The following is a 14,830-nucleotide window of genomic DNA, read 5'->3' as shown; positions in this document are numbered from 1 at the left end:
TAATCTCCACCCCTACTCTTTGACCAGAGGGAAAGTATCAAGTCTCTCTGAGACTTAACACTACATGAAATAAATCCATTTGGGAGTTTAAACAGCAAGAAGAAATGGCATAGTGCATCCATTATGAGCCTGGAAACTAATGCTAAATCTGATGACCTGTTTATTAACTAGGTGACCTTGGGCACGTTTCTGAATTTCTGCTTTTCCTTATCTATAAATTGAAAATAATATTTTCCTTTGCATGTCTTGCAGATTGCTGTGAGAGTCAAAGGGAATAGTTTGCGTAAAAATACTTAGTAAAAGGTAAAATGATACACAAAACACAAATGTCAGAGATTTTTGGTGTTATTATTGTTACTTCCTAAGTGTCAATATGATTGATATTGGTAATAATCACTCTGTAATATCGGAGAAGAAATCACTGTGAGTTGGGCTGGTCAGGAAATGCTTTATAGGAGAGTGGAATTTGAATCTGATCTAGAAAGATGAATAAGATTTACATAGTAGAGGAGTAAGGAAAAGGCATTCAAGGCAGGGAGTATTGGACCACCAAAGAAGTAGAAGCCAGAATGAACAGAGTGCTCCTGAAACACTGAAAAAACTGTTTGCTCTTGGAGGCTTCTGAGATTGGGTTGGGCGGGAGCAAGTGAACTTCAGCCTGCTGCCACCTCTGCTTCACTTCAGCCGTCTGTTGAGACATTTCTCCGTGGGTCACTCCCATTTCTGCAAGTCCTGTAAATGAGGCACCAACTGCACTTTGTTCCAGACTACCTTTTCAAGAATGTTTGATGGCAACAGGGTGTCCTTCTGGAGTAAAGGGTAGGCATATTTACTGCCCATTATAAAAGATTCAGGGGAGGTAGCAGCCATCTCCAACCCAGCATCATGACTGTTCTCAGACACCTTATGAAGCCCAAAGTGATCAAAGAGAAGACCAAGAAGTTCATCCGGCACCAGTCAGGCTGATATGTCAAAATTAAGTGTAACTGGCAGAAACCCAGAGGCATCGACAACAGGGTACAGAGAAGATTCAAGTGCCAGATCTTGATGCCCGATATTGGTCATAGCAGCAACAAGAAAATGAAGCACAGGCTGCCTAGTGGCTTCTAGAAGTTTCTGGTCTACAACGTCAAAAAGCTGGAAGTGCTGCTGATGTGCAACAAATCTTACTGTGCTGAGATGGCTCTCATTTCCTCCAAGAACCTCAAAGGCATTGTGGAAAGAGCAGCCCAGCTGGCCGTGAGTCACTGATCGCAATGCCAGGCTGCACAGTGAAGAAAATGAACAGTTCATGTGCAAGTTTTATTTGTGTTAAATAAAACCATAAAAATTCTGCAAAGTAAAACAAAGATTTTGGCTCCCTAAGCTCAGAGTTCTTCATGTACAGGTGTTAACTGGCCCTATTCCCATTGCCCTCTGGAAACTAGGTCTTGGGGAACTGACTTAAAAAAGACAGATACTCTAGCTACTACTATTGCTATGAGTAATAAACCATTTTTGACTCTGACCCAGGAGTCTCATGTCTTCTACCAGCATCCATGAAACTATGACAGGCTAACTTGTTAACTTGAAAGTAGGGTAAAACTCAGACCCTTTACAGTTCTTGACAGAATCTATCTCTAGGAGGGATTTCACTGAAGAGTACTACATACCAGGCAGGGTACTAAGTGCTGGGGATACAGAACCAAAAGGCACAGTTCTTGCTTGCAAGGAGCCTCCAGTGTACAAATTAGGAGCTTACTGAGCTTGGTACTAATAGAGTTTCAGAGTAGTTAAATCACTAAGCTAGTGAATACACACAGAAAAAGGTCAAACTCAGACTAATAAAATTCTAGCCATGATTGCGACTATATCCCAACAACAGGGTGGAGACCATATGGTTTTTCAGTCCTCTGAGAACAGGTGTATTCTCTATAGATGGCAGAAGCTGAGAAGCACAGAGGTACATGGAGCCTTACAGAAGCCTTTAAAACAATACCCTTCAGCCCTCAGTGCCAAGAAAGAAGGTTGCTTCTAGATGGACTTGCCCTTTCTACAACTCTTCCCTAAATAAATTGTCCTGAAGGGTGACAGTAGAAGCATCACTTTCTGGCCCAGAGATCAAAGGGTGTCTCTCGTGTGGATACCTGGTGGTGTTGGTAAGGGAATTTCTAACTTTGGGATTGTATCTAGGATGGGAGAGAAGGCAGGTACTATGTTAAATGTGGGCACAACCAAGGAACAGAACTATACTATGAAGGGCAGAAAAGTTGCATATAGATGGAGAAGGATCTAGAACTCTAAGGCTGTGGTCTCTGAAACAGAATTGGTTTCACATACAGGGCCAAAGAAACCCTGAATTTATGATAGGGGCTCTGTCAGAAAAGTGGGATTAGGACTTAGGAAGGGAGTGAGGAAAACTGGCAGGCGAAGTACTTAGTTGTCTGTGCATAACAGACAGTGCTAAAGGTGCTAAAACAATTTAATAAATAAACAGGGTATTCTAGGCTCATCTGACACATTAGATACAAAGATGTATTATATGGCATTTGGCAAAAATGAGTGCCTGACACTGACACCTAATATGTGACAGCACAAAACCGGGAGCTTTACACAATGTGGCAGGTGGGAGTTTGGTCCTTGGCACTGGAAGCAAGAATCCATTCATTCAACAAAGTGTATTGGCACTGTTCTAGGTGCTAGGGATAAAGCAGTGAACAAGATAGAGAAAAATCCGTGCCCCTATTTTGTTCTAAATGAAGTTAAATCTGGCTCTGAGCCACCTAGGTCAAGGGAGATGAGAAATTCAGGATTTGTCATGTTTACTTTAGGGGGAAGAAAATTTATTAGGGTTTTCTATACCACCCCAGGGTCCTACACATTCCATAATATTCTGAGATGGGCTCTCTCTTCTTCAGACCACATTAGCTACCACTGTTGGTTGTTCATGATCCAAGTCCTTATGGTCCCTTTTCCAGGCCACCCCAAATATTTACAGGGCCTAGGACAAGAATACAAATGGAGGTTCATATACCATATGTTAAATATCTTAAAATTATAAATCCAGCCGAAAAACTGTTAAAGAAAATAGGTTCTATCATTCTATCTTGACACATACAATTTTGTAACAAGCTGGCCACCATCAGAGGCCCTGGATCCTGCTACTGTGTGGGAGTAGGGCACATGTCCCTGACTCTCTTGAAATCCATAAATGCATCCCCCCTAAACATGGGGAGGTGTTTCCCAAATAGTTTACTCTCTAGTGTTGGTCCACTTCTTCTCCCAACCCTTAATGTCTCCTGCCACCTGCAACAATCCAGCTGGATCACTTTCAAGACTAGACCAAAGGTTATGCTCTGAGTGTCAGACAACTTTTAATTTTGGCCCTGCAACATTAAAGCCATTAACTACTCCTGGAGGCAGACATGGTTGCTTTCCTTGGGTTGGGGAGGCAGAAATACTTATAGAAGCCTGAACAAGATATAAATTAACATCTCAAACAGCTGCCCCACCAACTACATATTATCTCATTCATTTCTTTATAACAGTCTTATTAAGGAAATAAAACTGAAGCTCAGGAAGATTAAACAACTTGCTGAATGCCATAAAAGGAAAAGAACAATAATTCAGTACCAGAGTTGTCACCATCCACACTTCCATCTACCACACCTAAGAGCTTTGAAGAAATTCAGAAACATATTTGTGAAACTGCCTGCCAAGGTGTACAAACTTGTATAACAGTTCCACTCAGTAGAGTAGATCCTGAGATTTGTTTTTGAGACTCCAGAGTACAGTAGTCCCCCTTATCCGTAGGGATACCTTCCAAGACCCGCAGTGGATACCTGAAACCTCAGATAGTACCAATCCCTAGGTATGCTATGTTTTTTCCTATACTAACCAGTGGGTAGTGTATACTCCATGGATATGCTGGACAAAGGGATGGTTTGCGTCCCAGGTGGATGGAGCAGGATGGCACAAGATTCATCACGCTACTCAGAATGGTGCCCAATTGAGATTCATCACGCTACTCAGAATGGTGCCCAATTGAAAAGTTATGAATTATTTCTGGAATTTTCCATTTAATATTTTCCGACAGTGGTTAACCACAGGTAAAAGAAACCACTGAGGGCTTCCCTGGTGGCGCAGTGGTTGAGAGTCTGCCTGCCGATGCAGGGGACACGGGTTTGTGCCCCAGTCCGGGAAGATCCCACATGCCATGGAGCGGCTGGGCCCGTGAGCCATGGCCGCTGAGCCTGCGCGTCCGGAGCCTGTGCTCTGCAACGGGAGAGGCCACAACAGTGAGAGGCCCGCATACCGCAAAAAAAAAAAAAAAAAAAAGAAACCATTGATAAGGAAAGACTACTACATTATAAGGGATGCAGTGAGAGAGAAATTGGAGCCTATTAGAGGATGCATTTCTGTTATGTGATCTTGCAGCATTTTATCAAAATGTCGATCAACTCATTTTGCACTACAGTTTTAGTTCCAAAAGGCCACTAAGAAGCTCAGCAAAGAAGCCAGACATTGTCAAAAATAAAATTAGATAAATATCACTTGTAAATAAAATAAAATCGATTGTGAAATGCTGTTTGGTCAGTTCTTATTGTTTGCTGTTCTTTTGTTCCCTTATTCCTGTTATCCTGCTCAGGGCAGAATGTGTCCTCCTAAAGGGCAGGGCAGAAAGACTCTCCAGTCTTGGTTTTGTTGATGGTTTTATATTGCTCATTATGAGTTTCAAGAATATACACCCAGGGTGAAGAATAAATGTTTAAATCTTGGAACACAAAACTTTTTTTCCCATTATTTTTATGCAAAAACTCAGACACTATCAAATTCAGATCCTGTCTCAAAGACGCTCTTTGTTAAGGGTGTAGAGGGAGTAGGATAGGGATGGGGTAAATGAAGTAAGCACGGTGCCGGTGCCGTTTCAAGAAGCCCTGGCCTTGGCCTGATCCTGTGAGGAGCTCTGGAGCATAAATTATACCTCAGGGTTTATCCAGCCTTGAGGCAAAGGTGGTGGGCTTTCTATTCAGGCACCAATCAATCAATGGCTATGGTTCCCCCAGGGCAATTCTGAATTTCTGCAAATACTGACAAAGCATCTTCTTTGGAAGCAAAGCAAACATAATTTAGGAGATAGACACCAGAATTGATCAAAAGTGATCAGAGGGTCTGTGAGTGATACACCAACAGTGTCAGCTATGCCAGTGACCATCTATTCTGCAGTTTGTAATTCTTTCACTATAGGTTTGACTCTTCTGATCAACAGACAAAGGGTCCATTAACAATCAGTAAGTGGTGGAGAAAGAAATTCTAAGTGATTTGAATTGTTAGAGCAGCGAAGGATTTTTTTTTTTAAGTTCTCCAACAATTTATATTTGTATTTTTTTGGACGTGCCACACTCTTGTGGGATCTTAGTTCCCCAACCAGGGATTGAACCCAGCCCTGGGCAGTGAGAGCACAGAGTCCTAACCACGGGACTGCCAGGGAATTCCCGAAGGAATTTTTTTAAATCCCCTACTCAGAATTCTAGGGGAGTCAGGTTGGCAGGAATATGGTCATATATCCTTGTACAGTGTAAAAAAAAAATCCCTTCGGGCAATTGATCACTAAGTATATACCACAGCACCAGCCCTGTAGGGAAGGCAAATTTATCTGACTCAGTCCTTATCTTGAGATGCTTACACTATAGTTGGGTAGATGAGGTTCACTTGCATGAAACAAGTATAAGCAACATCAACACTATATAATTAAAGACTGTTGGATTCTGAGAAAAGAGAAATAGACTTCCCTTGGCTACATTTTTTTGCAGATACTCACAGTAGGAGTGGTGAATAAGGTCAGATCAAGCGAATGCATGCATTGATTCCATCAATCTAAGTGATCTCTTTGTGCCAGATGATAAGCATGTTAGGCCTGGGAAGAGAGATGGTAAGACACTGTGATAAATACAGTAATGAAGGGTGTACTTTGGGGGATTATTTGGGTACTATTAGTATTTTTTAGTAGAAAGCTCAATTACTCTATTTCATTGAATTTAAGATGCCATGAATTTTAAGATTTGCCATTATTTTATTAAGCATTAAGAAAGAAAAAACCCTGCTAGTTAAGCAGTGTATGACATATCCCTATTGCAGAGGTGTTATAATGTGAAATAAATGTTCATTTTAGAATTGATGAACTGGGGCTACAAGAGACATGACTTGGCTTAATCCTCTTCTTTGACTATCCTTTGCTTTCAGAGGACAGACAGAAGAGTGCCTGCTTTTCCCTTTCTGTAGTTCTTAGTGTTGTCAGTCTCTGCATTTCCTAAGGAAAGAGGGAAAATGATAACAGCAAGACCTTTGATTTCTTTCTCTTACTTCTAATTAGAAATAGCTCGATAGTGTAATGGAGGCCAATAACAGTATTTGAAATAGTTGCTAATATTGATCAGGTGCTTAATATGGATCCAGGACTGAGCTAATTGCTTTTTACCCATTACGTAATTCTTACTTAATCCATTGGGAAAAGGTATTAATATCTCTATTTTACTGATAGGTAAAGTGAGATTAAAAGATGGTAAGCGGCGCCTTTCCGGCTCTGCATGTGGCGCCGGGGGAGAACCCTGGGGGCGCTGTGCTGCAGCCTCTTGGTCCCCGTTACCTGTTCGAGCCCTGCACTCAGGGGTCCGTCCCTTGCCGCCCCGGTACCCTTACGTCTCTCAGCCCCTGACTTTTGCTCTGAGAGGCCCTGACCGGGCGCCGAGAGGGGGGCAGTGTTGTGTGCTACCGCCCCTCTCCCCTGAAGGCAGCGTCCTGTGCTAAAGAAAGGACTTGAGAGGAAGAACCACAGTAGGATGGTGAGCTGAAAGTGAGAACCTATAGGCAAAGTGTAAAGGGCAGCTTCCCAAGTTTATTGCTCCCTTGTATCTCCAGAGCAATTAAAACACTGGAGGTGAACTGGAAAGATCTGGAAAGACCTAGATCCCACCACCTCAGATAAGAATAAATGTCAGCAGCAACCTCTGCTCACCAGAAGGAATCAAGAAAGGACTGCTCTCCTGCTCAAATATTTGTCCTGCTCTTTTTACCATCCCAGTCATCATTGCACAGAGTTTATGTTTAATACCAAATGCTTGTAGGGCTACCAGGTCCCATCTCTTTTTTAATTGTAATCTATTTGTGTCTTTAAAGTGCTTCTCTTATAGACAATACAGGTATGCCCTGCTTCTTGAAAGTTTGCTTTACCTCCTTCACTTTGATGAAAGACCTACACTGGTACCTATTGTCGCTAAATGAAATAAACCTGAAGAGGATTTTCACTTTTACGAAAAAAGGTGAAAACCGAAAATAGCTTTCAGTGTTTGTTTTGCAGTGAGCTGCTTTAGAGGCGGTGCAAACCCTCAGCATCAAGAGCGGCACCTCCAAGCTCCTTCCCTGGGAACTACACTCAGCATTCCAGCATTAGGCCGCCATAGCTTTGAGCATCTGTGCTTTATCTTGATTTATTTTGTGCATCTATTAACAAGATGTGTCCTAAGGTAATTGCTTTTTTGCTTTATGCCATTTTGGCTTACAAAAGGTTTCACAGGAATCCTCCACTTTTGGATAGTGGGGGAGACCTGTATATGGTTGAGTATTGCTTTTTCATACAAATTAACAACCTGTGTCTTTTAACTGGAGTCCATTTACACTTAATGTAATTACTGATATGGTTGGATTTAAATATGTCATCTTAGTATTTGTTTTCTAATTGTTCCATCTGATCTTTAGTTTCTCCTTCTTCCTTTCCTACCTTCTTTTTGGTGAATAGAATATTTTTAGCTATGCTTCTTTGTGTTATTTCAAATAAAAGTACTACTTATCCATAAAAAAATAAAAAAGTAAAAAATAAAATAGAATAAAAGATGGTAAGCAATTTGCCTGAGGTCACACAGCTACTAAGTATCTGAGCTGAGAATGGAATGCAGGTTTGCCTACCAGGCAAGTTTAAGTTTTTAACCACTATGCCTGTAGGTGACTTGATAAGACCTGATTTCCTGCAAGGAAAAGAATTAAGACAGTTTCAGTCAGCGTTTACCAGAAACATCTTTTCTCAAGGATCTTTTAGAAAGCAAAACATGGTTATACAGACTAAAAGAAGACTGAGTGACCTATCTTAAACTATGACTATATTTCTGATGTGACTATTGTATAACTAGTCTTTATACAGTCTTTGTGAATTATATGCTGGATAATGAATTTTAAATTGTATGTCTAAGTAGAATAAGAACTCTATAATTAGTGGGTTATATTTAAGTGACCACAAAATAGATAAGGTGCACAATTAAAGAGTACATTTCTTCCAAACCCCTAATTTGTGTTAGAATATTCAACTGCCATCCTCTATGTGCAGGCATGAATTTTGATCCAGTAGCAATAAAGTCAGGCCCAGAAGTTTGCAGATTCAGAATTATTTATCAGCAAGTAGTATTACTTAACCCACATTTGACAAAACTGTTTATGTTCACAGACAGTTTTGGGTTTTATCTGAATTTAGAAGAGGTTGGAGATTAGCCTGATTAACCTGAGGTGATGGGTAAAATTTTAGGTGAGAAGTGCCATTTTGCTAGCATCTTAATGGGTTTGTCTGATCGCCCTATAAACTGGACCAGCAATTCTCAAAAGTTCTTCACTAAAAGAAGAAAAGCAACGGGAAGCTTGCTTATGTATTATGTGTCGGGGTACCCTGCCCCTCTGCCTGAATGTTAAACCAAAGTGCCTTTGTTTAGGGAAACATCTGGACCCTGTCCACCTGTGGATGGCTGTGAGAAAGAAGAAATTAACACATCCCCTCCCTGAGGCTGGCCATTCCAGGGGATATTTGCAAAACTTATGGCCTTTTTACTTTACTTCCTCATCTCCTCCCCCTCTCTGTGCTATAAAAGAAACTGGCATCCAAACCCCATAAGATGGTTTTTCGGAGACACTAGTCTGCCATCTTCTCAGTCTGCTGGCTTTCCGAATAAAGTTGTATTCCTTGCCTCAGCACCTCCTCTCTGATTCATTGGCCTGTCATGTGGCAAGCAGAGAGAGCTTGGACTTGGTAACATTAACATAAATAATATATTTTATGAAAATAACTATATTTTTGGAGACAATTTGTCAGGAAAAAAATGTCTGACTTAATAGGAGAGAGTAGAATTCTCCTTGCTGCTTCTGAATTCAGTCTTTTGTGATAACTCCAATATTTACTCCTGAGAGAATGAAGTAAATGTTGCAGAACTTTGCAGAACTCCAATATTTACTCATGAGAGAATGAAGGTAAAAAAACACAAATAACATCTTCGTATTGCTATGAAAATAATTTTGACTTTATGAGTTTCCTGTAAAGGTATTGGTGACCTCCAAGGGTCCCCAGATCACACTTTAAGAACCACTGAACTGGGAAAATGGGTTATTCAGAGTTCAGAGCTACAAAATAAAGAGCTAAAACAATATCAGATACTTTCTAATGACCAATATTCTTTAAAAATTTTTGTCAACATTTTTTCTTTTTTTATTGTGGTAAAATATATATTACATAAAGTTTATCATTCTAACCATTTCTAAGTATATAGTTCAGTGGTTTTACATACACTTACATTATTGTGAACCATCACCACCATCCATCTCCAGAATTTTCTCATCTTCCCAAACTGAAACTTTGTACTCATTAAACAATAACGCCTTGCTTTCCCTTTTCCCCAGACCCTGGCAACCACAGTTCTACTTTCTGTCTCTAAATGTGACTATTTCTAGGTACCTCGTTTAAGTGGAATCATACATTATTTGTCTTTTTGTGACTAGCTTATTTCACTTTCACTCAGCACCGTGTTTTCAAGGTTGATCCATATTAAAGCATGTGTCAGAATTTCGTTTTTTTTTTTTAATATATAATTATTTGGTTGCATCGGGTCTTAGTTGCAGCATGTGGAATCTTTAGTTGTGGCATACGGGATCTTTTAGTTATGGCATGTGAACTCTTAGTTGCGGCACGTGGGTTCTCATTCCCTGACCCAGGGATCGCACCTGGGCCCCCTGCATTGGGAGTGCAGAGTCTTAGCCACTGGACCACCAGGGAAGTCCCAGAATTTCATTTCTTTTTAAAGCTGAATAATATTCCATTGCATGTATATACCACGTTAAAAAAATCCATTCATTTGTTGATAGACATTATGGGTTGCTTTCACCTTTTAGCTATTGTGGATAATGCTGTTGTTACAGGGAAGAACAAAATCTGGCTACATGTCAGATCTGTTTCTTTTACTTTAACCTTTGCTTCCCGTTGCTTTTGTTCACTGCAAGGATACTGTCTATACATAATGGCCTGCCTCGGGGAACCCTGCCTCTCTGCCTGAATGTTAAACCAAAGTGCCTATGTTCAGGGAAACATCCAGACCCTGTCCACCTGTGAATGGCTACAAGAAAGAAGAAATTAACACATCCCCTCCCTGAGGCTGGCCATTCCGGGAGATATTTGCAAGACTTATGGCCTTTTTACTTTACTTCCTCACCTCCTCCACCTCTCTGTTCTATGAAAGAAACTGGCATCCAGACCCCGATAAGATGGTCTTTTTTGTTGTTGTTATAAATTTCTTTCTTTCTTTTTATTTTTGGCTGCGTTGGGTCTTCATTGCTGCACGCGGGCTTTCTCTAGCTGCAGCAAGTGGGGGCTACTCTTCGTTGTGGTATGCAGGCTTCTCATTGTGGTGGCTTCTCTTGTTGCGGAGCACGGTCTCTAGGCACGTGGGCTCAGTAGTTGTGGCTCATGGACTCTAGAGCGCAGGCTCAGTAGTTGTGGTGCACAGACTTAGTTGCTACGTGGCATGTGGGATCTTCCCGGACCAGGGATCGAACCCGTGTCCCCTGCATTGGCAGGTGGATTCTTAACCATTGCTCCACCAGGGATGCCCAAGATAGTCTTTTTGAGACACTAGTCTGCCATCTTCTCACAGTCTGCCAGCTTTCTGAATAAAGTCGTTATTCCTTGCCTCAACACCTCGTTTCCCGATTTATTGGCCTATCGTGCAGCAAGCAGAGTGAGACTGGACTTGGTAACACTGTTGTGAACACTGATGTACAAAGATCTGTTCATGTCTCTGCTTTCAGTTCTGTTGGGTATATACCCAGAAGTGGAATTGCTGGATCATATGGTTGTTCTATATTTAATTTTTTGAGGAACCACCATATAGTTTTCTCATATCAATATTTTTAACACTACTTATTTCTTGCTAAAACTTTTAAAATACATTATTTGTAGTACAGAAATATTTTTTATTTTCATTGGATTTTGTCCAATAACTAACATTCAATGGATTTTATATACATTGTAAAGAATGATGAATTCTCTGGAAGATAGCTTTCCCATAGCTCTAGCTTTCAAGGAACTCTCAAACTACATTAAGAACATGTAAATTAAATTCCACTAGTAAAAGAATAAATATAAGAGAAGAAATAATATTTATTGGGCACTGAGTATATTCCAAATACAGTTCTAAGTATTGGGGATACAAGCAGTGAACATGACGGAGTCCTTCCCTCAAAGGTGAGCTATAGTTTATCACAAATGTTCTGGAACAGTGACCCTCAGACCACAAGTGATCAAGGCACCTTCAGGTGGTCTGGGAGCTGTCAGAAAAATCAACAGTAAATCATCATGATAGTTTGTATCCTTCACCAGTGGTGCAACACTGGGCAACCTTGAGAAACAGTCCCAGTAGCATAAATCCCTGTCCACCAAGAATTCAGGGAGAGATAACCATGAAATGCTAAATATCTATGCTTGCCAACACCCAGAACTCCAAGGGTCAGCGAAGTTTTTAGAAGCTTTTCTAGAAAATGCAGAGGAACAGGAGAGGATAAAGAAAAGAGAAAACTTGTCAGAGGGAAGGAGTGAGCAGTAGTTCTAGATGTGTTTGTGCTCCCTCTACCTTGAAGCTCTAAGTCTGGTGGTCCTTAGGTGAGCTTAAGCTGTGACTTCTCTCCAAGATCTGGGCAGCTGGGGAATAGAGTGGGCTCAATTGACTGTCCACCTATCCTATCCTTCAAGGAGTTCGGCTACGGCTAAGTAGCAGTGGCGTTCACAGCAGAAATGGTGTCTTTATCTGGTAATTGTGGTAAGAGGAGAAGGTGTTAAAAGTATCCACATATATCTTCCTCTTTCCGCCCCATTTTTCTTCTCTTACTAACTTTCTTGTCCCCTCAAATTATCAGTTGCTAGTGTGAAATTGCATGTTTGAGTGCGATGACTTTTTGTGCATATATTCTGCTATAATTACTCATGTCAAAATATCCTAGTTCAGGACAGATTTGCCACAGAAGAACTTTGGAGTAAAAAATATCAATAAGATTGATATATATTTGTTTGTTTCAAGTGCAAAGTCAACAGGATTATGTGAATTCCAGGAAGGTGAAGAAACAGTCAAGTATGAAAACTATGACTTCTGATTTGGTATCCTTCTGAACAGGTGAGAAGCAGATCCCAGCACTCAATAGATTCTGTACTGTGAAAAGTTATCATTATAAAACAATGAAGCACTGCCTTAACTGTGACAGTTTATATACTCTAATGAAGTTCATTCAGTCTTGAACCTGAACACAAGGAATACATTGGAATGATACAAAAACCTCCCGCACTAAAAATACACATTAAAAAATCCATAAAAGAAACCCTTGATTGCTTATTTTTTCTCCTGGAAGATACGCTAATGTTACACAGAATAAGAAGGAGGTACCATTGATAGTAATAAATGATGCAAATCACACTGCAGAAAAAAAAAGAGTGCTGTATTTTAATACAATTAAGGTAAAGAACACCACAGAAAAAATTTTGAAATACATTCTATAAGATCAATAAGATTCATGGCTGACAATGTAGAATGTGAGCACTTCACAGGTTATTGTCAGAGACTGTGCATTTCATTTTTTCCATATCTCCCTTAATACACAGGCCGATGGTTCTAAGTTTCTGGTCTATTTTAGCTATTCATGGTCAGGCTATAACTGATGGCTATTCTGCTGGCCATAATGTCCACCACCATGATAGGAGAAGCGATTCTCAAAGAAAACAGTAGAAAATCAGTTCAAACAATTTAGTGTTAGAATCAATTGTGCCTTAACAAAACCCATGTGAGTTGGGTTATTGGTAGCAGTGAGCATTCATTTATTCATTCATTCTTTCTTTCAACATTTATTGGGCGCCTGCTATGGGTCAAGCACTGTGGTAAGCACTGGGTATAGAGTGGTGAGCAAAATAAACCTTGACCCTGTCCTTAGGTCTGTTTCTTGCTGTTCCAAATTTATTTATTAATTCTGTAATGATATTGTTTTGGCCGTTGTGCCAGTTTATAAATATCATCTCTCACCTCCATACCCACCATTCATTTCTCCTGGTTTGTGATGCTGGAGCTGGGACCATGTAAACCACATTTCTCCTTTGCCAGTTTCCCTCTGTTAGGTGCTTCTAATAGGAAGTGTCAGAGAGAGACTTAAAAGCTGGAGGAAGGAGGAGGGATTTCCTTCTTTCTTGTTTTCCTGCTCTTTTCAGTGGCACCTCAGCCTCACTTCTTCACTAGGGCACGTTGCTTTGATCCAGGAGAAGCATAGTCAGTTACAAAGTCCAATTTACAGTCACTGTTTGTTTAACACTTGCAGAACCAGTCTCATCGCAGCCCCTCAAAGACCTCAGCACCAGCTGGTCAGCACCTCTTCCTTACAGGTCTGGGTCACAGTTCTATTGAGCTCCTCTTCTAAGAGACCCCAGAACCAGCTAAGCAACACTCTCTTCTCACAAGCCTGGTACTCAGTTCATTGGGGCCCCTCCTCAAAGTTGCAACATATCTATATCTATATCTATATCTATGTTTATTTATCTATAATCTTATTGTTCCTTTTTTCCCTTTCAATTCTTCAGTACTTAGTTAACAATTCTTCAACTCCCTTGGTTAAAATAGCTAGTATGGTTTCTGGCTCCTGATTGGATCTGACTAATACAGTCTTAATTTATTTCCTAAATTCTATGTTCTCTCTTTTACAAATCTCATTTTGTTGTTTTGTCATTTTATAAGTTCTTATTTTATCATAAACATGCCAGCAGAAAGAACTCTTACATTTTTTCTATACTTTGTTTGATTTCCAGACTGCATTTGGTGTGCCATGTTCCTTTCCTTGTTACTGGGTTGTTTTTTTGTTTTGTTTTATGAGTATATTTGCATAGTTGCTATGTGTTTCCTTTCATCTTGCCCATGCATAACATGGGCAACTCTTTTCTAGACATGTTTTGCTCTGATACAAAACAGGTAAATCTCTCTTGACAGCCTTTCTTCCTACCTGACAAGTGTTTATATTTTCCTATAGCTATGGTTTGAGAATTTGTATCAGGAAGAGATTAAGACCTATGAAATGAGAAATAAATATATCATATTTTCTTATTATAGAATCTCAGTAATTGTTACATAATGAAATCTCTCCCTGCTGGGCTAGGACCTTTTCTAATTTCAGAAGTCACTCTGCAAATATGAATCATGCTGAACAGAGTATGGTCATGTTTTTATTGTATTTTAAAAATGGACAATTAAGGGCAACTTGTATTAAGTGTATAACTAAGTAATGTTCATTAAGAAACTTTTAATTTTGGCTTTCAGGTTGCAAAAATAATGTAACCTCAAGATTAAAGAAAAAAAAAGCATATAATACAACCTTGCTATCCTTGCTGCTATTAACTGGACTAGGGCTGTGGACATTGGATCCTGGTCAGAGATCTACAATGTGGTCTTGTATAAGAGCTCTGCTGAACAAAGACCCCCCCTCACACCCAATATCACATAGCAAATGTCAAAAACAAACAGAT

The 14,830-nt window shown here is 40.1% G+C and overlaps 1 pseudogene across 1 annotated transcript; it reads left to right on the top strand.

Moving 5' to 3' along the window:
- Window positions 1-885: 885 nt before the first annotated feature.
- Window positions 886-6,786, top strand: LOC309802872 (large ribosomal subunit protein eL32-like; annotated as a pseudogene). The gene is made up of 2 exons: window positions 886-1,295; window positions 6,521-6,786. The product of its transcript is annotated as a large ribosomal subunit protein eL32-like (transcript).
- The last annotated feature ends 8,044 nt before the right edge of the window (window positions 6,787-14,830 follow it).

Source organism: Mesoplodon mirus, assembly GCF_964341445.2.
Source record: "Mesoplodon mirus genome assembly, chromosome: 4".
Taxonomy (NCBI): Eukaryota; Metazoa; Chordata; class Mammalia; order Artiodactyla; family Ziphiidae; genus Mesoplodon; species Mesoplodon mirus.
The sequence above is the reverse complement of the archived record's forward strand: the minus strand, read 5'-3'. Positions and strand labels throughout refer to the sequence as shown.